This window comes from Camelus bactrianus, chromosome 15 (genome assembly GCF_048773025.1).
Source record: "Camelus bactrianus isolate YW-2024 breed Bactrian camel chromosome 15, ASM4877302v1, whole genome shotgun sequence".
In the NCBI taxonomy this organism is placed as follows: Eukaryota; Metazoa; Chordata; class Mammalia; order Artiodactyla; family Camelidae; genus Camelus; species Camelus bactrianus.
The window spans coordinates 69,662,100-69,687,849 of record NC_133553.1 but is presented as its reverse complement, the minus strand read 5'-3'; the positions used below and the strand labels follow the sequence as shown (position 1 = coordinate 69,687,849).

At 40.7% G+C, this 25,750-nt stretch overlaps 1 protein-coding gene across 1 annotated transcript in view; it reads left to right on the top strand.

The window, feature by feature from the left end:
* Positions 1–22,230, top strand: part of LOC141573358 (trafficking protein particle complex subunit 9-like) — a 63,382-nt gene extending 41,152 nt beyond the window's left edge. Inside the window, exons 4-6 of the mRNA XM_074341436.1 lie at positions 15,276–15,363; positions 16,583–16,810; positions 21,188–22,230. The gene's annotated coding sequence lies outside the window, so the exon portion shown is untranslated. The remainder of the gene's footprint in view (positions 1–15,275; positions 15,364–16,582; positions 16,811–21,187) is intronic.
* The last annotated feature ends 3,520 nt before the right edge of the window (positions 22,231–25,750 follow it).

The following is a 25,750-nucleotide window of genomic DNA, read 5'->3' as shown; positions in this document are numbered from 1 at the left end:
CTTGGGGATCTGATTTGACTTTGCAGATTAATGTTGAATATTTGGGCTTCTGGCAAAGCTGTTTTCAGAGATGGGTATATATATAACATATAGTATAAAATAAAATGCTTTTATTTAATGTGTGGGACTTTGCAGCTGTTTGGAGCAGTTCTGTTGGCCTGGTCTCCACAGAGGGCACTAGGGATCAGCAGAGCGTGCGGGAGGGCAGGCAGCCCGCCATGATTCTGCGGGGGGTTCTCCCCAGAATGGAGCTCTGTTTAGTTGACTCTTCTCTGAGTTTGGTTGCCAACTGTGCAGACAGCAAATTAATGAGTTCTGGTGGGATTGTATAATGACAGGCAAAAGAGGAAACCGTAGTTTTCGGGACTAGAACACGCCTTTGGTTCCTGATTCAGTGTGTTCCATTACAGAATTGATGAGTTGTGTCTATTCTGGGACTTCATTGAAATAATCTTTCAGCCTAAAATTTAAGTGTTATATTTTATTTGGCGGGAGGGCTCGAACCTTGATGACAGACTCTCAGATCACTCTGAGGGACTGCTCTCAAGAGGTAGGGGAGGAGCTAGGATAAATAGGACTTTTACAACAAATACCAGGTACTTGGAACAATAAAACATTGCTTGTTATCAAAAGAAAACCAGATAACTCAATTTCAAGTATTTAGTTTTTTTCTATATATGGGATGAAGCAAACATATGAGTCATTGAATTCATTCCTTTGGCAAGCACCTAGCTATCTAGGGACAGTATCCTGTCCTTTCTTATTCTGAGTCCGCTCAGAGGGCACCACTGTGAGTGGCTGAGAGGCTGGGCTGCAGGCATGTCCTCGCTGGGGGGTGGCAGCAGCCACTGATGACTTGGTTTCAGCATTCTTTGTTTACTGACATGGTTGCAGTATTTTCATTTACACTGTAGTATTTTCAATCACAGTGCTCCCTCTTGGTCCTAAATTCGACCAATATTTTGAGAGACATTTCATGACCAATTTTGTCCCACGGTGCTAGGATGGCTCATTCCTACTTCAGGTGAAGAATTTTCTGAACTGCCATTCAAGGTGTTAGGTTTTTTTTATCAGGCCCTGTTGATACTAAAAGTTCTCTGGATCGCCTGTCTTACTAGTCTATTATGATCCAGGAAATATTCACCCTTTTTTGCTCATTCCCATATCTACAATCACACAATTAGAAATTTTTTATGCAGGGTTATAAATTTTATCTATTTCTTCAAGATGTTTAGCCATCATCAATCTTGTAGGCCTAGTTACACGTTAGGAAATGTAACAGACAACAATTTTATAAAATAGACAGCATATAAGTAATATAGCTAGTAACGTTAATAAAGTCACAAGTAAGAATTTAATAGTCGAGAAGTTATATTTCTGGGTTAAAATTTTGCTTGTATTTCTGATTGAGTTTGAGTGATCTTATGAGAAAGTTCATATTTATGGTCAGGGTCAGAGCAGGTGTTAACTGGCCAGGTGAGTTCTCCCACCTTGTAAGATCAACAGTGGCCTAAACAGAACTATAATTTCTTTTTAGAATAATGTTTCTGAGGGCTATCTAGTTAGAGCCTTGGAGTAGGGAAACCCACCAAGGTAACTCAGAAGTACTAGACATAGGTAATTTACCATAAACTTAACAATTGGAGTAGTTCATAATCAAATGTAGGAGAAATTGTCAAAGAAATTGGTATACAAGCCTGGTCCGGTGTCTTGGGTCAGCTGTCGAGCTCAGATGTCGTCTTCTTCTCATCCTGATCTGGTAGCTTTTTCACAATTTTGGGCATTGTTTTAAGGTGAGTAGTGCTCTATAGGCCAGTGCACAGCAGGGGCTCTTTCTGATTGGAAATGAATCCGAAAGTACGTATCTTTCAGCTTTGGTGTGTATGGTCTAGTTAAGAGTACCTGATAAAAGTTCCTTCCATTCAGGTTGGAGACAGTTCTTTAAGTCATGCCTGTTCCAGTATGTATAATCCCCTGGCTGCAGGTCAAGAGGCATTGGAAATTTACCCAAGGATAGATTACTGAGCTTCAGAAACAAACCTAGTGTATCCTTTTCATATTTCAGTTAAACTGTACAGCAATGTGACATAACAGCAAGGAATGATCTGGGAATTGTCTTTGTCAATATAGGCCTCAATTAACAAAACTAGAATTTAATATCCACTAAAATAAAATCTTTTTTTCTCTCTAAAGTTACCCTCATTTTTCTCAAATATAGCCAAATCAAGATTAATTTCTTTACAAGTTAAGTCTGATTATTTGATCATATAGGCTTTTTTAAATTGGCTGTGTTGGAAGTTTTAATACGGAGTCTCAGAGTAGAATGTTAATAAGATTTGCTAAGGCCAGGAAAGCCACGTCAAGGGCTTGTCATGGATTTCTGCCTTACAGATTTAGGTAAATTCTTTTCTCTTTAAAATCCTTAAAATACCTTGAGATTCCTATATCTGTTAGGAGATGATCTTCCTCATTTGTCTGATAGAGCAACTGGGGACCTAAGAGTTTTTAGTCTCTTGAGGGATCAGGTAGAGAGAAAAGATAACTGTTTTAAGTCTGCTTACATAGGTATAATTTATCAAATTTCTGTGATTCATAACTAGCTTAAGAGGAAGAGTTTCTTTATGTCTGGGAAACAGGTTAAAAGCCAGTAGTATTTCAAACAAAATCAAAAATTATAACCATATTCATCAGTTTTCTCAGTCCCACATAATTAATTCTTTTAATCAGAGTTTTCATTTGACATTTAAAATTTCTTACCGTGTTTAGTTCAGTGCTATAGTTTGAAATTTATTAGAAATCAGTAAATCTCCTTGAAGAGCAAGCATTTTCAAAATCATCAGAAGAAGACAATTAACTGGCTATATATGACAAAAGATTTAAAAGCATGGTTAAACACCGTTACACTATAATCAATAAAGAAACCTGGTCACTATACCCAGAATTATCACTGGTAACATTTCAGATATACCAGAATTTTACGGAGTCCATATAATTTCTAGACTATCTTTATTAATAATATTTTCTCATACAATATAACCTTAGAAGATTTATTATTCATTTGACAATATCATGTTATTTAACATGCTAAATGAAACTTACTAATTTAAAATCTCTCTTTGGGATGTTTCAGGGGCCCTCTGTAGCATCCCAAACTTAACTGGAGATTAAAAGAACTTTAATTAGAAATTGATATTTGGGGAGCTTGTTAAAAGTTTTCAGAACACTTGGTCAGATAAACACATAGATCACTGTAAAGAAGTACTTATTCATTAACAAGAAAATACGTCAAAGGTAAAGGCAGAACAGATCACTTAAGTGCTATAAGAAGTTTTACAATCTGTTACTGAAGGTGGATTAACATTTTAAGAAAATTTTTTCCTCTTAACAGCGAGAAAACCAAATCTAGTCTTGTACCAGCTTACTTCTAAGATTCAGTTACTTTGCTCAAGTTGATTCTAAACTTAGCCAATTCCGACCACGTAAGAAACGCTTTCCTCAGTGTTCCTCTTCCACAAGCCTTCCACAGCTTTCTATTCTCATATTAGTGTGTCCCTTATTTTCTCTTCCATTCAGAAATAACCAGCTTCAGGACAAAGTCACTATTTTTCATTAACAAAATGTAATTCCATTCTTATATCTTCCTTTGTTATGGAAACGACAGGCCAGTCAAGAAACAAGCACCACTCGGAGGGTTGGAGTACTCAGATGTATTACGCCGGCGGGCTCAGAGGGGCTCCTGCTCCGAAGCTCTGAGCACCTTCAAGATGTGCACATGAGGTGTTATAGGGTAAAGTACAAGCTTGGGGTATTTGGCCAATAGGCATGGAACAGCTTTAGCAGCATTATCATCACAAAAGTGGAGGCGGGGAGGCAGCAAACCAAAGTTCCAAAGCCAGATATGTATCTTTGAAAATCCAGCTGACTAGAAAAACACATAAACAGCAAACCAACACTAATTAACCTAGATTTACAAGTTAGTCTAGCAGGACTCAGATCAGTATTCCAATACTTAGATTTGTGAGTTACCTTGTTAGACCAGCCCAGCCTCTCCACATTCCTAGACTTGTGAGTTATCTTTTTAGACCAACCCAGTTTTTCCTTCACACCTTTACACATTTATCTTACTTTCCTAGGATACTGAGATCATTCCCTTAAAAGTAGAGTCTATTTCAGGGTGGCACCAACCATTTATTAATATTTCTAAACACCTTTAATTTCACTATAAGAGGAAGTTAAATGTTAAGTAATTCATATTTCAATCTTATTTTATCTCAAAATGGCATAGCTATTAAATAAAATCCTATCATTTAACTTAATTTAGCACAACTCTAGAATTTAAAGATACCAAACATTTAGAGATTATCTTAAGCATACATTTTAAAAATATATTTTAAAAATTTACCCAAAGCTCTCATCTCATTTGCATTTAACTTACTTAAAATTTTACCACACCACATTACTGTTATTTTTTCTTGACAAATCTGCAACAGATATAACAGGATCTTATTTGACTTTCATTAAACCTAGGTACAGTAAAGGTATTATACTTAATATTGATGACTTTAAAGATGTCTATATTAATTAGAACATTCTTAAACTAAACAATATCAAATATTATCTTAATATTGAATATTTTCCAGTTCACGTGACGCTGAAAGTCAATTTGTTCAGTTTTTATTTTAAAAATACTTCATTTGTAAGCTCTTATTTTTTACATCAATTAAGCAGAGCTCTTTGACTTTCTTTTTTTTTTTTTTTTTAGCTGTAGAAATATCTCACAACTATAATGTGTACGCAGGCTTTTAAACAGAGAAAAGCTAGAGATCTCATAGCTTCACTTTAAAACTTACTTATAAGATAGGTATAATAATAGTTGGAGTAAGCTGAATTTGCTTGCTGAAATCACTAAGGCTTACTGTTTATGAAACAGATATTTAAGATTTCTTGACAAAGTCTGAAGGACCCGTCAGAGTTCTGAGTTCTAAAATGCCAAAAATTTCTTGGCCCTAAGTTTTATTTCGTTAAGCTAATTAGGCTCAGTCCTAGGTCACTGTTTGCTGTGTTTACATTTCTGATCTGCAAGACAAAGACACACGCTTCCAGTTCCCCAGAGAACTGCTCTGTCACCCAGACCCAATTTTATCTCCTTAATTGGCATTTTTTATCAATGAGAAGAGTTGTAAACAAAGAATTCCATGTTTTAAAACTTTAAGGTTTACTTTATCATGTCTTCCAAAGCTTGCGTAAGGCATTTAGTAAGGTCTCTTTTCCTTGAGTTATAAGTTAAACCCAGGGTAAACCGCTTATTATATTTTTTTTATTAGCCACTGAATATTAGTTTTTAGTTTTACGTTATATTGGACGGCTCATGTAACTCTAATGGTTTCCTTTACTTTGTTCAATTAATATTTTCTGAGGGACAGATATGTGCCCAGCCTTATAAAACCAAGAAGGGGAAGCGTTTTTCCATTGAAACAGATCTACCCCACAACATAATTAAGCCAAAGATTTATATTAAGACCATTTAAATATACCAATTTTACAAACTTTTATCTCAATTTTATTAACTCTTATACCTTTAGTTTTAATATTTATTAGGTTTAATCAATAATTCTTATTTCTAGAAGGAGTGCCAGAAGTCTTTTTTTTTTTTTTTTTTTGTGCATTGTATCTAATTTTATAGAAAAGTCTCTAGGATGCCCAAGTTTCAGCCAAAGAGCTTAGGCCCTTCTCAGTTTTTAATTTGATTAATTGGTCTGTTGTCCCAATCATTGATCAAGTATTTCAGTCCATATATACATATATTTTAAACTGTGGTAAATAAAATGGACTTGTTTGAACTTTAATGTTGGGGAGCAGTAGGTGATCTATTTGGCCTTTTTTTTTTTTTAACTTTACGTAGTGTAGTATCAAAACCTTGTATCTAAATCCATAAATGTCAATTTTATTTATCTCATTCCAAATAACCATATAAAAATATTTATCCATTTGGGATAAGCCCTTATCTTTTTTTTTTTTTTGACATTTTTACAAACCTTTTTCCAGTTATTCAACCTAATTAACAATAATTATTCTAAGTTTTTTATTAGAACCATTTATCGGAAAGGAAAAACACAAATGTAGCTTTTCAAATCATTTTTTTTTAACTAAGTTCTTAGGTTAACCATTAGATATATTTTTCTACATTTAAACTTGATTTTAATAGGTACCAATAAAACAGCTGTTTATAATGAGATCTCTTTCAATTTTCACAAATTTAAAAGTTTTTCCAAATTAAAGGATCCATCACATGGCCATCAATTTATATATATATATATATATAGTGATTTTAAACCAATAAGATGAAGAGGCTCCTCCACATGAGAGTGGGGGTGTTGCCTAAATAAAATTCAAAGGTTTACAATCCAAAAGCTAAAGGCCTTTATGGTCCAGGCTGATGCAACAAAGTTTAAGATGGCAAAATATCTGAAAATTGGTACAATCAAAGAACTGCTTAGAATCCAATTTATTTGCGTGGCCACCATATGTACACAATACTTGTACCTTTTGTATGGCAGAGTCCAAGGTTTCCTTTAAAAAGAAAGTAAACGTATTTATACATACATACACACACTTAAAACACCCATAGAAAGATACAAAGTTTACATTTCAAGGACACAGGAAGAGAAATCCAAGTTCCCCCTAACCAAAATTTTGTTTTTATAAGTTCAGAATTCCAAAAAATGTTTTTATCAGGCCTGGTTAGTTACTTTCAGAGTGAGGTTTTTTTTTCCTAATTCCCAATTAATGCTGTAAGTTTTGTACGTACATAAACCTGGCTGGGGTAATAGTTGGAGGCTGGCGATCTGTCATTTCTTTTCCTTTTCAGTTTTTTATTTTTTTTGAAAGTTCTATTCCCCATTGTAAGGTCGGGTTCTCAGAATAAATTTGCTAGTAAGATTTCCCGCAGGGACAACTCTATGGCATGAAGTCTTTGCCTCTACCAATCCTGCAAGATTCTCTGTCACCCGAGAAAGCTGTTACCAGCCAGGAGAAGGGTCCCATTTTTGGAGTTGAAAGGTTCCTCATAAGAGTTTTACTTTTATCCTAAAAAATTCAACGGATGTAACCAAATTTAGGAAAACATTAGACCAGCCTCTTACCTAACCACTCAGTCCTGAACCCAGTGTCTTTCAACTTGGACCCACTCGGGACGTCTCCGCTGGGTGAGTATTTTCCTGATATGTTTCCACCAGCCCCACTTCGGACGTCTCCTCAAGGTGGGTATTTCTCGTTATCTTTCAACCAGGCCCCACCCAGTATGTCTCCACTGGATGTATAATTCACCCCAGTTTCTTTCAACTGGAGGGCCACATACCTGGATACACCGCCAAATAAAACTCAGGATTATCAACCAATATGTGAGATCCGAGAACCAGGAGAGACTCACCCAAATTCATCTAGACTCCCTGAGGAGGCGGATGGGCACAAAGTGCCACTGCTGGTACCAAGGCTCCAGTTACTCAGAGAGTTCAGGTGGAGAGAAGTCTGCTCTGGGTCCCTTCATGGTGTCCAAAACTGTTGACTGAAATACATGTGCAGCCTAAACGTTAAGAGTTATGTTTTATTTGCCGGGAGGACTCGAGCCGGGATGACAGCGCCTCAGATCTCTCTGAGGGACTGCTCGCAAGAGGTTGAGGAGGAGCTAGGATATATAGGAGCTTTACAACAAAGACCAGGTAGTTGGAACAATAAAATATTGCTTGTTATCTAAAGAAAGCCAGGTATCTCAAGTTCAAGAATATAGTGCTTTTCTATGTATGGGAGGAAGCAAACATTTTGGACTCACTGAAATCATTCTTTAGACAAGCACCTAGCTACCTAGGGCCAGTATCCTGTCCTTTCTTATTCTGAGTCTGCACAGAGGGCACCATTGTGAGTTCCTGCAGCGGCTGGGCTGCAGGCCTGTCCTCGCTGGGGGGTGGCGGCAGCCGCTAATGACTTGGTTTCAGCATTCTTTGTTTACTGACATGGTTGCAGTATTTTCATTCACATTGTAGTATTTTCATTCACGGACTGATTATGGATAATCTGCAACCTTGGAAAGCAACCGAGATGGAATTACTGCAGGTACCTTCTACTTTAATAATCCGTGTGCAAACATAAACATGGAGGAAGCATACATTTGGATTTGGTGGTGTAGGGAAGGTGTTCTGCACATTACAGGAGAAAGCAATGCAGAATTCCTTAAGTCCACCTTTCTTTTCTGTAGTGGTTTCTGAGAAGAGTTTATGGTAATTAACCAACATTGACAAACGGTGGCACACATTGCATTTAAGAGCTGGCCGGCTGCAAACGTGTATTGGACAGGTGGATTTCATAGGCAAGTGGTCAGGTGGATGGGAGAGAGATGGAGCCAAGGCCTGGGCCCAGATTCTGGTTTAAATAGCCACTTCTTCACCATACGGCCTTGGACTAGAGTGTAACCTCTCTTAACCTGTTGGTGAATCTGTGAAATGGGCATGATAATATTCGTTTCTTCCTGGGATTGTTGTAAGTTCTACAGAGTATTGTAGCACACATGAAGCACTTAACACACTGGCACTTCGCAGTGTTCACTGTGTGCGGCCGCCCCGTTTGGCGTGTGTCAGAGCCGTAAAGGCAGCATTTGTCTGTTAAGGACGCACTGATAGCCCCTTGAATAGCTTGTGAATTTGGTGATTTCCTTTAATCCTTGTAACTCTGTGTGCCATGGGCAGTTATTTTCATGGACAGATGAGGAACCTCAGGGTAAATAAGACTGTGTAATTTGCCCAATTTTGGGTGCAGGGGCCTCGGTTCAGCATGGGCCCCTGGGCCTTCTGCCCTCTCCGTTCAGCGCCAGAGCCAGATGTGGGGTCGGCTGTTTCCCAGCCCAGAATATCGGGCAGGCCGCAAGACACACCTGGCCCTGCGCTGCTTGAGCAAAAACTCCGGAGGAGAGGCAGTTACAAAAGGGATAAGCATAAAAACAGACGACAGCAAACTGTGATCAGGTCTGAGAAGGAAAGGAACACACCTCGCCGTGCAGAGCTGGGAGCTTTCCCGTCGGGGCTGCTCTGGGGGCGTTCATCTCAGCTAAACAAGCTCTGCTGCTGCACCAAGGCAGGAAGGCAGGGAGCGTGTGGCCAGGTAGACAGGGCCTTGTTAATCATACTCATTCCCCATTAAGCGGCAGCTGTCACGGGCACTTACCTAGTAAACAGTTGTCGGCCATAATCATCACGCACTTTGCTTGGTAGTTTTATTGCCCCACCTTTGAGATGAGGTCATTTAAGCTGGGGAGTTTGCTGCATGCCCGTGATCACCTTGGAAATACCCCCACTGGTCTTTCAACCTAGACTGGTGTGGCTGTCATGTCCCAGCCCTGTGAATGGCATCGTGTAGCTTCTCCCAAGTGGTCCAAATGACTGACATTGATATTCTTAATTCGTAGGAAATGGTATGTGACAATAGGAGAAAAAGGAAGTAAGAAATTGTTTGGAAAACTAGAAAAAAAACCAATTCTTCCCCAGCTGGGGGAGCGTACCCTGTGTCACTCACCCCACTCACTGCCTGGCACCTCCTCCCTGCCAACTCCGTGTTCAGAAGCCTCTCTGAGCCTTTGAAGAACATTTTGCCTTGTGACACTGTTGAAAAGGACCTGCAAACTCTCTGTCCCTGGTTAACTCTCTCTTCAAAGCCATTTAAATTTTATGCAGGCTCCTCAGCTCAGATGTAAGACTAGCCTCTTTAAACTTCTTGATGCAGCTCCTTAGTGAAGATCTTGCGAAGGAAACCTAGTCAAAACCTGGGTGGTATGCACACAGTGACTGCAACCTCAGCACTTTGTGAAGTTAAGAATCAGAGGGATGGGAGACTCAGGAAAGACTTTTTTAAGGTACCAAGGGGAAAATGAAAGGACGCAGGCTGTGTGAGACTGAAACATCTCGGTCCCAGCCAGCAAGGCACCTGTGTTCAGGATGGTGTGTGGAGAGTGCAGAGTACTCACAAAGAAGTGGTGGGATGGGAGGGAGGACAGTTAGGTACCTTAATGGGGAGGGAAATAGTGGGCTGAAAATTTCCTGGTTGAACAAGAGGATTGTGACATGACGTGCTTGTATTTTGGAGAGAAGGGTTTTGTGGGGACAGGCCTAGGGAAAACGCTCTGTGGCTGGGGAGTCAGCACAACAGAGAACCACAGAGAACCGGGCCGACTCCAGGGCCCCTGCTGGGGAAGAGGCTGCCCGCCAGTTCGAGCCCTGGGGGCGGCTTCTGTCCCTTAGCTGGGGCCTCAGAGCTCCCTTCAAAACCCAGTCCTGTTGATACAAGATAAAAAACGTGGGGCATGAGGAGGGCTGTGTCCCAGGCTTTGGTTGAGCCCCTGGAATGTGCCCCACCAGACGTGGGTCCTTGGCTTCATGCAGGAAAAATTTCAAGAGCAAGCCACTGTTGAGTAAAGGTAGATTTATTCCCAGAGACACATTGAAAGGCAAGAGAAAGGCCACGAGGTGCGGGGTTTGGGTGCTCAGATTAAAAGAAAGTACACACTCCACAGACAGAGTGTGGGCCTTCTCCAAAGAGGGAGAGAGAGGGGTGACCGCGAGGCGGCGCTGTGTTGCTCGTTTTCATGGGCTTCGTGGTTTCTTATGCTAATAAGTAGAAGGACCACCCTAAGGGCAAGGGGCTGGGATTCCCAGGGAGTTGGCCTTTTCCCACCCTTTGACCTTTTTTTGCTAGCCTTGGGGCTACCATGGTGCCTGGGGCATGTTATTCACCATGTTACTATTACAATGGGTGTGTAATGAAGCTCAAGCTCTGCTAGAAGTTAAATCTCTTCATCCTGAGCCTCAAGGCCTACTGGGGGTTGAATCCTTCACCATTTTGATGTTAATTGCTGTGGCCTTCCTTGAATGGCTGTGCCCTGCCCCCTTCCATCCTGTCTCACTGTGATGACACAGAGAGAGCAAAGGCCGGGCCCTGCCTGTGCTCCTGCATTTAACAGGGGGAGGGGTGGTGTGGGCTGAGGATGACTCTGAGTGGTGAGAAGGTTGTTTCAGATTTTCCCACGTGGGACATGGGGACCTGCCAGCAGCCGTCGCAGATTTATCTCACGGGCATTATCGCTTGTGTTGTTACGGAAACAACAGGACAGCCAAGAAAAAAGCACTGAGATTTATTACGCAGGCGGGCTCAGAGGGGCTTCTGTTCCGAAGCTCTGAGCACCTCCAAGACCTGCACATGAGGTTTCATAGGGTTAATTACAAGTAAGGGGCTATTAGCCAATAAGGCTCAAACAACAAAAAGCAAGGAATCAGTACACTGAAGCTTATCAATTTGGAACAGATCACGTTAGTGACAATTGTTGACCTTGGATTTACGAGTTAGCTTGTTAGCCCAGTAAACTGACATTAAACTTCAGATTTACGAGTTAGCCCAGCAAAACTTAGATCAGTAAACCGACACTTATCACACTTAGATTTGTGACTTAGCTTGTTAGCCCAGCTGGGCTTTTCCTTCACAGTGTCACTCACCTTTTCTATTTTTCTTTTTTTGTTTTTAAGTATTTAATCCAAATTTAATATCAGGTTTTTTTTGGAAAGAAATTTCTCTTTTTCTTTTCTTGGGGCTTTTTTGGGGGGGTAGGTAATTAGGTGTATTTGTCTGTTAGTGGAGGCCTTGGGGCTTGAACCCAGGACCCGATGCACGCTAAGCACACACTCAACCACTGAGCTCTACCACCCGACCCATCATCTTTTTCTTTTTGCTTTAGCTGCCAAGAATCTTACAGCTGAATTTCTAGTCGGCCTTTAACACTTGCCCTGACTTCATGGAATCCATTTTTATGACTTTACCTCACCCTGGTTTCATTTAAGTATTGAATCTCCATTTTCTCTTCACTCTCAGTTTTGCCTTTTTGTTGTTATGGTTGTTAAGCTGTGTTTAAAAAAATTGTTTAATTTCTCTTTTAGCATGAGGCTGAAAGTAAATAAATATGTAAACAAACAGCACACTTAAATGCTTTTATACATTCTAAGCTGTTTAGTAGTTACTTAAAAACCGAATTGAATATTGAAATGATAACATTTTTAAATTATTTTTTAATTTTTTATAAAGATATAGCTGATTTAAAATATGATATAAGTTTCATGTTTACAATAGATGCTCCATTTATAGTTACTGTAAAACATTGGCTGTATTCCCTGTGTTGTAAGATAGATCCCTATAGCGTGTTTACATTACATGTTGCAGTTTGTATTAGAAAGTTGGGTAACGCAGAGTCTGGGGCATGGCTGTGTCTGACCCAGGTTCAGGGTCACCCTGCCTGTCAGAGCCCAGGCTCTCACACCTCTCTGCAGGGGAGCGACTGGAAGCAGCCCTCATCAGAGCTGGCACCACCCTCTGAGTGGCAGTGAAAGCAGTGACTGTCTGTGGACGTGCAAAGTGTTGTTCCAGGAGCTTTACATACATTTCTGCATTTAATAAATAAAGCCCTCCTGTGAGGAATCATTTTATGTTTTTAATGAATAATACATTTTATTTTGATATTGATAGACTTCAAACCTCCGGAAAATTTACAGGAGTAGTACAGTAAACGCTTAGATACAGTTCACCTTAAAGGGCACTATTTGCCCTTTTGTGTCTGGCTTATTTTAGCATAAAGTTTCAAGGTTCATCAATATTGTAGCCTGAATCAGTACTTTATTCTTTTTGTTTGATAATATCCTTTTTTTTTTTTTTCATTTTTGGTCTATTTAAAAATATTCTCATTGAAGTCTAGTCAGTTTATAATGTGTCAGTTTCTTGTGTACAGCACAACACTTCAGTTATATAGGAAAATACCTGTATTCATTTTCATATTCTTTTTAAACATGTTACTATAAGATATTAAATATATTCTCCTGTGCTATAGAGTATAAAATTGCTGTTTATTCTATACATACTCAGTATCTGTAAATCTTGAACTCCCAATTTATTCCTTCCCACACCCTCTCCCCTCTGGTAACCATAGATTGGTTTCTATGTCTCTGTGTCTGTTTCTGTTCTGTAGATAAGTTTATCTTTTTGGTTTTTTTTGTTTTTGTTTTTGTTTTTGTTTTTAGATTCCACATGTGAGCGATCTCATATGGTATTTTTCTTTCTCTTTCTGGCTTACTTCACTCAGAATGACATTCTCCAGGTCCATTCATGTTGCTGCAAATGGCATTATTTTATTATATTTTTATGGCTGAATAGTAGTCTATTTTACAATTATACTAAAACCTCTTTATCCATTCATCTGTCAGTGGACATTTAGGTTGTTTCCATGTCTTGCTATTGTAAATAGTGCTGCTGTGAATATTGGGGTGTAGGTGTCTTTTTGAATTAGGGTTCCTTCTGGATATGTGCCCAGGAGTGGGATTGCTAGGTCATATGGGAGGTCAATGTTTTGTCTTTTGAGGAACCTCTGTACTGTTTTCCACAATGGCTCCACCAAACTGCATTCCCACCACAGTGTAGGAGGGTTCCCAATTCTCCGCAGCATCTCCAGCATTTATTGTCTGTGAACTTTTGAATGATGGCTATTCTGACTGCTGAGAGGTGATACTTGATTGCAGTTTTGATTTGCATTTCTCTGATAATGATATTGAGCATTTTTTTCATGTGCCTATTGGCCATTTGTATGTCTTCATTGGAGAAATATTTCTTTAGGACTTCTGCCAATTTTTGAATTGAATTGTTTGTTTTTCTTTCTTATAAAGTGTAAAAGCTGTTTACATATTCTGGGAATTAAGCCCTTGTCAGTTTCATTTATTGCAACTATTTTCTCCCATTCCATATGTTGTCTTTTTGTTTTGCTTTTTGTTTCCTTTGCTGTGAAAAATCTTGTAAGTTTAATTAGATCCCACTTGTATATTTTTCTTGTATTTCTATTGCTTGAGTAGACTGCTCTAGGAAAACATTGTTGAGATGTATGTCAGATGTTTTGCCTATGTTTTCTTCTAAGAGGTTTATAGTGTCTTGTCTACATGTTTCAGTCTTTAAGCCATTTTGAATTCATTTTTGTGTATGCTGTGAGGGAGTAGCCTAACTTAATTGATTTACATGCAGCTGTCCAATTTTCCCTACACCATTTTCTGAAGAGGCTGTCTTTACTCCATTGTATGTTCTCACCTCCTTTGTCAAAGTTTCAATGACCAAAAGTTTGTGGGCCTATTCTTGGTAATTTTGTTTATCCATTCATTGATGGATGGATATTGTTTGTAACCTTTGGCTACTCTGAATGATACTGCCATGAATATTGATGTGCAAGTTTTTGTGAGAATATGTTTTCATTCTGTTGGCTGTACAGTTGGCCCGCCATATCTGTAGTTTCCACTTCATGGATCCAGATGGCTGATTGTAAAGGCACTCGAACATCCTTGGATTATGTTATCCAGGGTGAGGGGGTTCCTGAAACCAACCCCCCGAGGATACTGAGGGATGACTCTATATGTAGGAGTGGAATTGCTGAGCCATATAACTCTAACCTTTTGAGGAAACACCAGGCTTTTCCAAAGAAGCTGTACCATTGCCCCTTTCCAACGGCTGCATATTGTGGGTTCCCATTTCTCTGCCTCCTGACCGACAATTGTTATTGTCCATGTTTTGATTATAACCATCCTAGTGAGTGTAAAATGAGATCTTATTTTGATTTTGATTTCGCTAGTGATGCTGAGCATCTTTTCATATGCTTATTGGCCAATTGTGTATCTATTTAAATCCTTGGCCAATTTAAAAATTGGGTCGATTTTCTTTGTATTGGTCAGTTGTAAGTATTTGTTTTATATCTTGGATTCTTGTCTCTTATTAGATATATACTTTGCACAATTTTTCTCCTATTCTGCAGATTGTCATTTCACTTTACTTTTTTAAAACATTAAAACAATTTCTTTATAGGTGAGGTAATTAGATTTATTCTTTTTTTTGTTTGTTTTTTGACAAGCACGCACTCTATCATTTGAGCTACCCCCTTCCCCTTTCATTGCACTTTCCTGATGATGTCCTTTGTAAAAAATGGTTTTAATTTTGATGAAGTCTATTTTATCTGTTTTTTTTTTTTTATCACTTGTGCTCTTGGTATTTTATCTAGGAAGGCATAGCCTATACTAGGACGACAAAAATTTATACTATGTCTTCTTTTAGAAAGTTTATACATTTAGTTTTTACATTTCTGTCTGTGATCCATTTTGAATTAATATTTATTTGTTATATAAAATACGGTTGTCCAGATTCCAGATTCATTCTTTTGCCTGCAGATACCCAGATGTCTCTGAACCATTTGTTGAATAGACTATTCTTTCAATGGAGTGTTGTTGGCACATTTGTGGAAAGCTGACTGTAAATGTAAGTTTCCCCCCTGGATTTTTTATTCTTTCTCATAGATTTATACATCCAAACTTATGCCAGTACCATAATGACTTGAGTATTATAGATTTGTAGAAACCTTTGAGTGAGTCCTCCAACTTTGCTCTTCTTTTTCAAGATTGTTTTGGCTGACCTGGGTCCCTTGCACTTCCATATGAATTTTGGGATCAGTTTTTCAATTTTTGCAAAGAAGTCAGCTGGAATTTTGATAGGGATTCCGTTAAATTTGTAGATCACTTTGGGGAGTCTTAACATTTTTAACAATATTGTCTACCATTCCATGAACATGGGATGCCTTCCATATATGTAAATGTTTTAAATTGTTTTGGTGATACTTCAAATTGTTCAATGTACAAATCTTGTAAAATTTTGTTAAATGTATCTCTCATTTTATTTTTAATGCTGTTGTAAATGGAAAGGCTGAGCTTCCTAAGGGTGGGACTATATATCAATTTATTTATTTCTAGGATTTCTACACAGCAAATACCCTAGGTTTATATTTGCTACATAAATCTATCCACAATTCTTCCCACCCCCTTGTTATAAGAAACCAAGACCCAGGTTAAGCTACCTGAACACCTATGTGGAAGGGAGAAATGAGACCTTTGGGTGGGGCTTTGTGCAGATTATACTGAGAGTTTATTCAGGATGGCTTCATCTTAATTTCTTTTAAAAAAATCCTTTCAGTGTATATAGTCAGGTACATTAAGAACATGACCTTTTGATGTGTGGAGGAGCTAAGACTATAATTTTCAAATAATTTCTAGTGAGAGTGTTGTACTTGAAACCTAATTTGCATCAATCTTTGAAGATTTTATGTTTCAGGAGCTTTGACTAAATAATACCTGTCTTTATTCAATAACTACAACTAAATGCTCAAGCAACATGTAAGAGTTTGAGCAAACTGCCCCCGCCCCGTAGTGCTGGGTGGCTGTAGCTGTAACTGGACTCAGCGCTTACCTATCCCAGCACGCTTGGGCTGATCTGCTCAAAGCGGTTCGTCCAACAGTTTGTTAGTACTCTTTTGGACAAAGCCATAAAGCATTGATTTAAGGTTGCTGGAATGGAAACTATTCTTATTAATATTAAGTAAGCATATACTGAGTGCTTACTGTATCTTGGGAATTGTCCCTCAGCCTCACATGAATATTATTTCTCTTAAAACCTCTCATATTTCCTTCTTATTCGCACTTTACAGATAAGGAGACTGAGGATTATGTCTTCTCACTTTTGGGTGGAGCTCATTATCAATGATGGGAAGTTGTAAGGAAAAAGATATTGATTCATCCTGAGAAAATATTTTTCTGAGAGTCAGCAATGAAGAGGGTCATCACTGAAGAAGGTGATCATTGTTCGATTGAGACGAGCCCCGGGTTGTACGGAGTCAGCATCCCTGTCCTGGACACGGCACGTGTAGCGCTGCGTGGTGGGTGAGGCGGCGAGGCTGTGCAGGGAACGCGGATGCCGGGCCGTTGGGCTGTGCTCAGGCCCGGTGGGGCTTTCTCCTAAGGGCAGTGGGCCATCATTGACAGATTTTAAGTAGGGGAGTGGGGTGCTCTCGTAGATCACTTTTCTCTTGTAGAATGCTTAGAAACATTTAGAAGGCTCGGCAGGAGGTGATGTGATGAGTCAGAGTAGGGTGGCTGCGAGGTGTAGCAGTGTTCAATTTTCAAGTGGTTTTCAGTCCCAGGTTTGTGGCTCAGTAGCCGTGTCACTTTGGATGATGCACTCAAGGAAGTGAATCAATTTATCTAATAAATTGAAATAGTGATGTGCCGACTTCCCAGGACTGCTGTGGAGATCCAGTGAGATAACGTGTGTGCAGTGTGCTGCGTGGTCCCCAGCACAGAGTCAGTGCTGCATGAGTGCCAGTGAGTACCTGGTAGGACAGGTGTGGGTGGTGGGACTTGGTGGCTGAGGAATTTGGGCCCTTAAGGAGGGGTCCTGTCACATCTGTGAGTGATGGGCCTGAGCTGGGTGAGGCAGGGAGACCTTGCCCCCCGACCAGGGGCCCTGGGCAGGACGGCTATGGGAGAAGAACCGTGAAGTCAGCTCTTTGCAGGTGGAGTTCGAGTTGCCCTTGAGACATCTAAGTGCAGCGTCACGAGCTCACAGAGGAGGTCTGGGCCCGGGCTGTGCATTTTCCTATAATCTCAATCCTTGAGGACGCCGAGGTATTGATCATTGAACGTGAAGGCATACTTACAGGACAAGTGAATAGTAGTATCATCTCTGTCATCAAAGCTCACGTCTCTTTATTCATCACTCACTTTGCTAATTGGGTACTTACTGAGCTCACTTCACCGCCCTCCCCTGGGCTCAGGCTCCACAGAAAAGAGCTGGTGAGCCTCCCTCTTTTCCAAAAGAAGACACATTTAGCTGGTAGAATTCTATACCTAGCCAGACTTAGAATTTTAGTTTGTTGATTTAACTCTATTTTCTGTTAGCCATCTCCTGACAGGAGAGACGTTTTACCTCATGGTCAGGTTTCAATTAGCTGTTACTGAGAATTGCTGATCTGATCCATAATGTATGTATTCTATTAAATTTGTAGAGGACTTATCATTTTTCTGTCTTTGCCCTTTAATTTTGTTTCCCCTTCAATGTTCTATCCTATTTGGGGCCTTATTTTATTTTTTAATTAAAAAATGTCTGTTAGTAGTTAAGAAGACAAAAGCAAAGAAAAAAATGCACATGATAGCTAAATTTAGAAAATATCTAGTGTGTTTTCTGTCTCAGCAATGGAGGGTTCTAGAAACTCGTGAAAACCTTCATTACATAAGTTCCTTAAAATGCTGATTAAGAGATAAAACCTTCCTCATCTTTCAAGCTGCACAGCTAATTGTCAAGAAAGTGAGGGGAAACCCTCAGAAGCCAAGACAAACCAGAAAGCAGGGATTCTGGGAGATAAGCAAGCCTTAGAAGCCTTGGGGTGCCGGTTGGCTCCTGAACTGAGTTTCAGTTGCCCTGGCAGGAGGGCAGGAGGTGAGCCTGAGGTGTCTCACACTGGGAGTTCGATGGCTGTTATTATGTAAGGCCAAGCACATCCTGAGAATCCTGCTTTACAAAAGGGTGAATTAGAAAGAAAAGAAAAAAAGTATTCCTCAAGGCAAGGAAGTAAGGAAAGTCAATTTTTTTGGAAGAGGGGAAAAATAACATATCCAAAGTAAGGGTTTAGTTTAAAGCTGTTCTGGCATGAGAGTGACAACAAACTCCTGGCAGAAAATCACAGCTCCTCCCAGAAAGAGAAGTCGTGTTTTAAATGAATCAGTGTACAGCCATTCCGAAAAAGGCCTCCAGAAACTTCTGGATCAAGATACTGGACCCAAACACTTCCCTTCCATGGTCTCATTTAAATAACCAGAAAGGTTTTAAAGGAAAGAAGCCATAATCATAGTTCTATTTATTGACATTACTGTATGCTAGGAATTCAGAGGTGACTATGGAGTTGTCTCCTCTTTTATGGACCTTACTTTCTATTTGACATAGTTGGGGAACTTGGTGGAGGGTGGTGTTAGTCTGTTTCAATTAACCAGGAGAGGAGATTAAGAAAGCAGTGAAGGGTGGGTGACATTTTTAGCTGAGGACATTCCTGTTCAGTTGGCTTCTAATTGCAGACTCATTGAGTTGTCACTGGAGGGAATTGATCTTATGGAATTTGGACTAAACTCAGGCCTCTTCAGAATGGACAAGTGAACCTGGAGAAAGACATTCAAATCTGTGCAGACATTAAAGTCCACGTGAACGTGCTGTATCCCTGAGCCAAAGATAGGACAAGTAGGCAGCACTTCTTGAGGACAGAGGAGTGGTTTTTAAGGTTCTCCAAAAATGAATCCCAGGGAACCGGGATGGCCAGTTGTCAAACTGTGACTTTTTCTTTGGACGGTGTACCCACCAAGGTTATTGGCCGTTTATAAGTTTTCATTTCTCGTTAATACATGTCAGGTGATGAGGACGTGGGCACAAGCATTTGACACCTTGTCGAGGTGATTGGGTACCTGCCTAGAAGCGCGGTCGCAGCTGCGGCTGCGTCACACATCTTGCCGCCCATCCCGCTCCCCGGCTCCGTGATCACGGCAGATTTGTTCCTTGTTGACCTGTCCGTCTCCTCTGTGACATTGTAACCCAACAAAATACCGGAGCGTATTAGCTTGGCTTTGTTCTTTTCCATCCTTCTCTTCGAATGATGATGACTGATAGTGGACCAAGTTACGTTTGCAGATGATTTTGTGGGAAGATGGTGTACGTTTGAATATGTATTTCCTCTCTGAATCATCATGGCTAGAGATGAATGTGGGTAGACATGGAATGAGTTTTCTGTATTTGAACTGTATGGTCCCCTAAATTCTCCCCAGTTTTTTAAAGTCATCACTGGAGTGCTACCTCCAGAGTGTCCCAAAGCATCCACCACTGCCTATTCCTCAGATACTGTGCGCTTCCATGTCGGAGAAGGCTGCTGGCTGTTGAGGCATTCTCTGGCACATCTCTAGTTGGCTGATGTGAGCTTAGCACCCAAGACTTGGCAGACAGTAACTAACCACGATCACGTCCATTTCTGGAACACTCATGGAGGATTTTACACCTATGCTAGTGGCATACGTTATTTCATTTAGTTTTCCCAGCAATCATAATTAGATTTTATCACCTGTATTAAAAAGGAAACTGTCAAAGCGAGTGACGTGCAGACTTTGGACTGGAACACGGGCCTTTCTGATCCCTGTCTCTGTTCCCACCCCAGCCTATCCTTCCAAATGGCCAGGAGACTCTTCCTCAGTCTTGAGTTTCCCACTGATGTTACCACTCTCTTTGTTTCTGGAGAGGAAAACAAGTCTAAACTTACTTTCCAGTTGGAAATGGAATAGAGAGTTAATATTGGAAGCCGGGAGAGTCTTTCCTGTGACGAAGCGGTCTCCGAGCCACTTCCACTGGGACGTCACGTCACTGTCTGGGCCCCTTGCACAGCCTGTGCACAGGTGATAAGCCAGATGTGCCGAGCAGTCCTCCCGGACAGGGCAGTGGGTTGGAAATGAGTTTGGGGATTTGGTTTCATTACATAGCTTCCTGAGGGCCTTGGCCTTGCACTTCGAGTGGGACCACTCCCTGTCCCACAGACTCGTGCTCTGGGCCCGTGCAGACCTGACGTGGCCTCATCCTGAGGCTCAGGGCCCGTGGTGATGAGGAGAATTTTACTCCAGGGTCTGCCGGAGACTCTTGACACTTCTGGGCCGTGGAAATTTGTCCAGGATGATAATTCCTCCCCGAGTTTCAGATTACCTTGCCTGTGAGCCGGGGTAGTAATAGTTTCTGAGATGATTGTAATGATTCAGTAACGGGTGCAGCGTGTGCTGGCAGGTAGCTGGTGTTTAAGGAGCAGAAGTCGCAGTCACTCTGTCAGCCTCTCACTGTGTGCTCTGTGCTTTGAGAGGTTGTGTGTTTGGTGAAAGTCTCGCCCAAACACTAGGGTCTAGATGAACTCTTTTTCCTTTATTTTCTCTTCCTTTTCCTCTTTCCCTTCCCTGTGTCTCATATTTAGGTAGCAGATTCCCCTGTTTCAGGGAATACGGGCCTTTCTAGTAAAAGGACAGGCTGAACGCGGAGAGGTGGGGCCCGGAGGGGGTCTGGAGCATTTGCACAGCGCTGCTTCCCTGCGTTTCTGCATCCGGTCCCATCAGTGCACGAAGTCAGCCTTCCTCTTCCTTCCTGTGTCATCAGGTCTCTGTTTTAAGGGAAAACCTTTTTTACGGGTCTTTTTTCACTTACATGTTTCGTTCAGATGCTTGTTGCTTTTCTCTCTTTGCTTCAGCGTTCCGAGGAGAGAATTCAGCAGTGCAGCATCCTCTCCGAGCTCTATGAGTTGATCGGCTTCCACCGCAAGTCCGCCTTTTCAAGCGGGTGGCCCCCGTGCAGCGCGCGGCCCCCGGCATCCCGGAGCCTGGTGGGAAGGCCTTCTACTGACTCCTTCTGCAGACGCTTCCTGGCTACATCCTGTCGTTGGACATGCAGGACTTCAGCAAAGGTGTTGGAACTAAAACATCGCTTCAGTCCCATTAACCATGCCTGGTTTGGGCCCTGCTGTCCTGTCTCATCAGGGTGAATTGTGATTCGTGTAGAACAGGGCTCAGCAGACTTTTTCTGTCAAGGGCTTGGGAGTAAATATTTCAGGGTCTGCAAACCTCCTGATCTCTGCTGTAGCTGCTCAGCTCTGCTGTTCAGACGCCAGAGCAGCCGGACAGTCCACACACCCGCAGAGCTTTATTCAAAGCGGTGGCTGGGACTGGATTGGGTGTATAAACTGCAATTTGTCCCCACAGCCCCCTCACTATTGACGCCTGCAGCCGAGCGTGCATTTGCGACAGTGGGTGAACCTGCACTGACACGTCATCATCACCCAGAGCCCAGACTTGACACTAGGATTTACACTTGGTGGTGTGCACTCTGTGGGTTTGGACAGATGTGCAATGACATGTATCCACAGTCACAGCATCATACAGAGTAGTCTGTCTTAGTGACCCTAAAAATGCTCCGTGCTGCACCTCATTCATTGCTCCTTCCCCTCTAGCCTCTGACAGCCACTGATCTTTTAGTCTCTGTGGTTTTCCCTTTCCCAGAACACCATACGGTTGGAATCAGACAGTTGCGGAACCTTCCCAGATTGGCTTCTTTCACTTAGTAATAAGCATTTAAGGTTCCTCCATGTCTTTCCATGCCTTGATAACTCATTTCATTTTAGCACCAAATAATACTCCATTTTCTGGCTGGACCACAGTTTATCCATTCACCTACTGAAGAACAGCTTAGTTGCTTCTGAGTTCTGGTGATTATGAATAAAGCTGCTATTAACATCTGTATGCAGATTTGTGTGTGGACATAAGTTTCCATTTCGTCGAGTAAACACCAAGGAGCACAGTTGCCGGATCATGTGTTAGGAGTACGTTTAGTTTTGTAAAAAATTGCCAGACCGTCTTCCAAAGTATCTGGGCCATTTTACATTCCCACCAGCAATGCATGAGAATTCCTGACGCTCCACATCCTCACCAGCATTCGGTGCTGTCAGCGTTCTGCGTTTTGGCAGTTCTGACAGGTGTGCAGTGGTACCTCGCTGTTTCAGTCTGCTGCCCCTTGATGACAGATGCTGTGGAGCATCTTTCCATAGACTTCTTTGGCATCTAGATTTCTTCTTTGATGAGGTGTGTGTCCAGGCATTTTGCTCATATTTTAATCAGGTTGTTCATCCTTCTTGTTGAGTTTAAAGAGATTTTGGTATATTCTGGATATCAGCCCTTTATCAATGTGTCCCTGCCCTTCACCTGCAGCACTGGATTTGTCCTTTGGGTCTCAGTGGAGTGTCAGCTCTTCAAAGAGGTTCCCTGTCTTCCCTCAGCCTAAATACTGTCCTTGTGTTTTTCACTTTCATTGACTCATTTTGTTCTTTTTAAATAGCATTTCCCATAATTTGTAAGTACATTAAAAAAAAGGGCAATGATTGAACACCACCTCCCCCACCAGGCTGTGTGCCCTGTGAGAGCAGAGGCCCTGTCCCCACTCACCGTTTCCCATGACAGCACATGGCACATGTCCATGTAAAAGTGTGTAACGTGGGGCCAAACCTGATGAGCAGCTATGATGACATGTGTTGGCTACCATTTATTGAGTAGACTTTGTTTCTGATCTTAATTATTAAATCACATGAATGAAACTTGTTTGTTTTGAAAAATAAAACAACAAAGCACACCTCCATTTGATTGGTACTTTCCACTTAGCCTTCTGAACCAGGAGGGGATGTTCACCATCTTTTTGTGGAGGAGGTTGGGGAGGTAAAGTAAGAGAGTGAGATCAAATAAAGTAAAAATGATAACTATCAGTTGGCTTTATTATCACTAAGACATAAAAGTTACTTTAAACCCTATCTCAGCTGTTGTTCTGTTGTTTTAAACATTTCTCATAGAATTAAATGGAAGCCCACTAAACCCTGAAAGGGAAATTGTGTGCTCAGGTCCTGAAAAGTATTTATGTCTATTTCTTGAAATGCACATTTTCCCTGCTGGTTACAGAAAGTCGAGGCGGGAACACAGCCGTGCGCTGTGTGTCTGCCAGCTTCACGGGCTGCTCACTGTCATTTTCATTTTCTTGTGTTGCAGTTTATGAAGGTTTTCCATGAGATAAATTGCTCAGCCTTTTCCTGAATGAAGGATTGAATTTTCCACAGGAAATCTTATGAAAGAGAGTGACAAGGCACATGGGTTTCCCAAAAAGGAATACTTGATGTAATAAACTCTCACTATGGTGAACTTTTTAAATACAAGCCAGTTGAAACTTTTATCACTAGGTCATATGCCACAAATCTGTCTTAAGAATAAAAAGATTCAAATTTTATAGAAGAAGCAGTTTGAATCAGGTAGAAATTATGATTTGTACACTATTTGTTGTTAGAACTTATACTCACTCTTACCATAATTGCCTGTGGTAGGAATTGGATCATTATTTATTTATTTAAAAAAAATCCACTAGGTGCTATTTGCCCCATTCTTGATGCGGCAGTGCTGAGGTTAGTTAAGTTGGGCCATTTAGAATTATTTGCTAGTCTTTCAGGACATTGATTTCAGCCTCTTTATCTTCTTTACAATCTCTTCTTTTGTGTCGGCCTTTGGTCTTTTGACAACGTGGAAATACTGCACGGATCTGTCTCCCTTTTTTCCTGTCTTTGTGGGAAAAAGATTTCTATAAGACAGACTACTAGGACAATAAGGATTTTGTGTGGGGTAAGTTTGGTCAGTTCTAAGGATTTCAATTAATACGTATTAATACTTGTTATTCAGCTAATGATAGTAAAATTATAAACTAACTTAAGTATACATCAGTAAGTATAGTACAATAAGCCCATCACCCAGGTTAAGGAATTCACAAACTTTTCCATATTTCCTTTATTCAGACCTTTGTTCTTTTCCTTGTCCTTTGTTGAAGTATTTGACAGCAAGTCCCAGAAGACATGTCATTTTACCCTATGTACTCAAGTAGGCATGTCTGAAAAATGAGGGCCTTTTTTTGATCAGGTTTTTCCATTTGACCCATGTGCTCGTTAAGTATCAGCTTTATCAGGCATCTCACTAGGCATTAGGGATCCTTGGGGCAATGAGGCAGTCCTGGCTCCCAAGGAAGTTAACGGCTGATGGAAAAACCAACACAGGAGCTTGGGTGCCTCACCTAAGGTCCCTACTGGATGACACCAATTGGACAAAATTTGTGCACAATACAGTGGGATTCACAGAAGGGACTGGTCAGACTTGTAGGGCAGGCTGTGAGAGAGGCGGTCAGCAGGGCTACAAGAGGAGGAATCATTTGATCAGAATCTGAAATCCTTTCCTCCAACCTTTCAACCAAGCCGCCAGGGCCCATCACACACAACCCTGTGCTGTAACTGTTTTTGATTCCTGTTACCACATCTCCTTCAGGAAGGATTTTAAGGTGGAAAATATTTAAAATCCGTAATTATTGCCAGAAGGGACATAGAATAAGGAACATGGAAACAACACAAATGTCCATCAGCACATGACTGGATAAAGACCAGGTGATACATATCTACAATGGAATACTACTCAGCCATAAAAGATCCCTTTGCAGCAACATGGATGGACCTGAAGACCGTCATTCTAAGTGAAGTGGGGTGGAAAGAGTAAGAAAAATGCCATATGACTTCATTTATGGGGAATCTAAAATTAATAGCAATAATAATAAGACCACCAATGAACTAATTATTATTTTGATTTCTTGAAGATGTGTAATCACATCTTCAAGAAACTGTCCTTTGTGCTTGGATTACCATATTCTGTTTATTCTTTTGTAGTTGGCTTTATTCCTCTGGTGACTGTAGGTTTAAAAATCTAAAGCTCTAATCTGTTTTTAGAAACAATAATTAGTACATATATGTAAACTAAAAATATGCAGTATACTCTATACATGTATTTACATGCAATATGTGTATGTGGAGTTGAACTGTAATAATTCTACCTAATAAAACTGAAAAAGGAAAAAAATAAAAAATTTATTTAAAAAAACACCCCTCTTTAGATATTAAAACTTTCAGTTCTGAGATTCTATGGAAGACAACATGGAAGTAGGCTTTTAAGTTTTTCTCCTTGCTCCTCAGTGAGCAGCCTGGGCTGCACAGCTTGGCCGCCACAGGCGCCCAGGACTTGCCGGCTTGCTCCTCACTTGTTGGGAGGAAGATTAGCTGCTTCAGAAATATTTATACTCTTAGAAGTTGCTGAAAACCCCAAAGAGCTTCTGTTTACATGGAGTGTATCCTTCAATATACCCCATTTTAGAAATTAGAACAGAAAATTTTAAACCCAAGAACTGACAAGCACAC